This window comes from Micromys minutus, assembly GCF_963924665.1.
Source record: "Micromys minutus genome assembly, chromosome: 9".
NCBI lineage: Eukaryota > Metazoa > Chordata > Mammalia > Rodentia > Muridae > Micromys > Micromys minutus.
Genome location: NC_137978.1, coordinates 9584806 through 9589044, shown reverse-complemented (window position 1 = coordinate 9589044; position 4239 = coordinate 9584806).

Below are 4239 nucleotides of genomic sequence, written 5' to 3'. Positions count from 1 at the left end.
ATTGTGAACATGTCTTTATTGTTTATGTTTCATTTAAGTTATATTCTTTGTTAAATTTGACAGTCTTGGAAAATAGGGAATAGCTTGATTAGTGATACTGCACATAAAGCAAGATTATTCTTGCTTTTTATAGAAGGGCATCTGTGGATTAAATGATTATCCACTATGTGCCTCTGTTTGGTAGCTGTTTTGAAAACCTGCTTACCAGGATTAGAAGGAATTTTGTGCATAAAAATAGGTCACCAGTAAGAAGCATGAACTATTTCTTCTAACCAAGTGTAAAATGGTGACATATTTTATGAAACAATCAGGTAAATATAAACATGCAATGTGCCTCTATGTACCTGTTGTTTCCAAATATTTGAAAAACTGACCCTATTTTTTCCCACTTGAGTTATTTGGGAGCAGATAAAATATTCATTCGGTTATATTAAAATTAAGGATTTTAGTAAATGAAATAGATATATTTCATCTTATTCAACAAGCATCAGCCTATTTTCTGCAGATTTAAAACAGGACTGGAAAGATTACAGTGTTTCATAATTTACCTTTCGGTTATTTCATTTGCTTAGAGTAGCACAGTCTTAAATTCCAGACATCATTAATGTTCTTATTCCACATTGACTTCCTATGTGAAACCACGGCTCTGGCTACAATCCATGTTTGTTCTGGAATCTTCTCAACATAAGAACTGGGGATGTCAACCCTCTTCTTCTATGACTGCTTACATTTTGCATTTAGGGTAATCTATGGGTGCACTCATGATGACTTCCCCGTCCATTTAACTAAAATTCTTAGCAAAGGACACTTGTACTACTCTCACCCAAAATGCCTGCAGTGTTCCAACTCCTGAGAACACTGAGGTATCCTTGGCTATATCCACAACTGAAAGTGCTTCCAGGAACCAGCCAAAACCAGCAGCATTTCCTTAATCTAGGCCGTGAGGCTACCTTTCCTGAACAGCCTACCCAGCAAATAGATCCACCTTCTTTTAAACGCAGGAAGACTCAGAAGGGCAATTACAGCTGAGGCTGCCAGATGTGGACTTCAGTGGAACCGGACTACACGCAGCCTGCTTCTCCTTCTATGCAATTCTGTGTAGTTCCTTTCTCATTTCTCAAAACTGTTCATCAAAAACATGCAGTAGATCCCCATGCTAATCTCAGAGTCTCGTTTCCAGAAAACACTACTTTATAAAGAAAGCTGTAACAAAATTTCTGGATGTTAGCCTTTTCCCATTTATGGTAGTTTTAAGTCTCTCTGAAGATGTTCATCTTCCAGTGGCCAAATTCTGGCAAACAAGTACTTTGAGTTGACAGTTGGCCTGAAATTGGCATGGAAATCTTAGAACTCTTTTTGGGCAGTTCAACGATCTGGAGAAAATATCGATGGTAAGCAATGAGCTAAATGGGGTTGAAAGGAAGCTGTGTAGGTGATAATTTTCTGAAACTATTATCCACAAGTCTCAGACCAAAATTCCCACTGTCCTTTCTTGATCCCCAGTGAATACTGATGTTGTAGCAGGCAGCGTTTCCCACCAGTGTGAATAAATTGGAGTAATCCTTCCTGTCTAGAGTGAAGGGATAAACCCAGAACCTTGATTCCTCCTTCCTAGCCACTATTCAATATTCAAGCCTGACTGATAAATTTCTTGGCAAGAAAGTTTATCTCTTTCTTTCCAGACTGTTACTGCTTAATAAACACACAAATTTGGTTCATGACAGCCCCATTGTTTGTAGGTATATCTCAAGGTTGGATTGAACAAATGTGATAAACTGGGATCTTCATCAAGTGTAGAACAAGGATTTGAGCCAGAGATGTTTTGTCTTGTGTAGACTAATCCTCTCCCACTGTCCTGTCTCTGATTCACCTAATCCTGCAATAGTTCCCTTAGGCATGTTATCCTTTTCTGGCAAAGGCTTGGGTATATATTACAATTTAAGCAGACACATGCCTTCCTGAAAATATGAATCTTGAACATAATAACTCCCAGAAAGAGTGAGCAACCATTTTACTAATCTCATCCCATGTGGAGTGTCCTAAAACAATTCCCTCACTGAGATTCAAGGAGCTACCCTCTCCCCTGTTAGACTTTTCAGCTCTTCCTCTGAGTTGATGATGAATGTCCCATTTCATTCCAACATGAAAAATATGCCCCTCAACTCACTACCTTAAATTTCAGATTAATGTAGAGACATAGTGGCATGGTCCTAGTTCACAGTCACAAAAACTGGGATAACAAAATTAACTAACTTGTTGAAAAGCACACAGGCAATAAGGAGTCAAGTCTCCATCACACAGAGGCTTAGGTGGAGTTTTAAACCGTTCTCTTTGTGGATAGATATGCAGGTGAATGTGCCTGTTCTTCACAGTTGAGTGCCTGCCATAGTTAGAAAGAATTCCTAATGATTTTTAACTTTATATATTTTCTCTGAGAATAAGTTCACTGTATGGAACTTATGTCAAGTGAAAAGATGTTAAAACTCATCCATTATTCTAGCACCTGGACATTCCAAAGCATCACTATTAACATTTCATCTCCTTTCTTTAGACTTTTCTTTTTCCACTCCCCCTACCAATATGGATACATGCATAAACAATATGGGAAGAAACAAAGATTTCTTTTTGTACCCAATGAGGCCCTTGTTCTATGTTCAGATTCAACCATCATATTTTCTTTGAATAATTATAATTCAAAATGTATTAACAAAATGTATTTAAAATGTTGGTCACTCTTCTTGTTAAATATTTTACCAATGCTGTTTAGAATAAGTATCACTGTAATCTTGTTATTTTCTTAAAATCAATTCTGAAATTAAAACTATAGATTTGAAAATTTAATAATCTTCTAAAATGTTACATTGTTTTCAGCAAGATTATGCCAATCTATACTAAAAGCATAAAAAGTATAATAGTATCGTTTTAAATTAGATTTCTTCAACTGTACAAACTTAGATATTAACTTAAAAAATTAATGCCAAGTTGGTAGCTTAAAATAAAGGCTCCTGCTGTATTAGGCATTTCTTCTATTGTTCTATCTTTAGAAATTACTACAAGCTAACTACAGAAAGATTAAAAAAAAGAACATAATAATTTCACATATAAACATAATAGCTTAATATGTACATATTAAAATATATACATAATTATATGGTTGAGGTCTTATGGTTAATTATTTTATCTAAAATTATATTTAATATAAATTAGTTACAATAAATCATCCATTATGAGAACTTTTCTCTATTAAATATTCTCCATTGTTATTTTAGATATGACTCTTCTAGAATATTCTTGCTTATTAGACTAGTAATTAACTATTCCTTGTCACTGATCAATGTTGGACATATAACTGATCATTCAATACTTGTAATTGATTTGCAATATGCCATTTCAATCTGTGACTGAATTTGTAATATTTTACAAATGGAATTATGAAATTATTCCAAAAATGAAATTATGGGCTTAGATGATATGGCTATTTTAAACTTTCTTGGAGTTGGAGAGATGACTCAAAGTTAAGGGTACTTGCTAGTCTTGTAAAAGACCAGTTCTATTCCTCGCCCCTAAAGTAGGCTACACAAAACTGTAACTCCAGCTCCAAGAGATTTGCTTCCCTCTTCTGGCCTTCAGGGGAACCTGCACACATGTTGGAGACACACAGAAATAAAAATACATCTCTAAACTTCTCAAATAAATATATCAAAATTTCCTTGAATTTTTGCTTTAGACTTCTATTCATTTCACACCTGTCACATTTAGTCTCTCTTTTTTTGCTGTTTTTTAGTAATGTGTTTTTCTAACTTTTCAAATTGAAAATAATTGAAATTTCAGTAGGTCACTTATCTGTGAGTTTCTATGATATATGGCATCATGTGCTTTAAAGTATGCATGCTCATAGTCGTTCATATTGCAAAGGTTACAATTCACGATTGACATCTTCACAATGTGTGCTTATATTTTTAGCTAGAGTGATTTTTAGAAATGTAGAGGCTGGCATCTACATAAGATCCCATTGTAACATGAGGATAACATAGGGAGCGACACTAGGGGCCGGGTTGGGGTTTGGAGAGACTCTAACCGACTCTTCGGTTCTTAAGGCCTGTAGTTTCCGTGACGTTACATTACTGTTTATAGGGTTCAGAATACTTTACCAACATTCTAAAAGAGTGTCAAAGGAGTCAGCAAATGCCCTCACCGAAACTTATTTACAATAGGACGTTTATGATTTATCGTCCAACA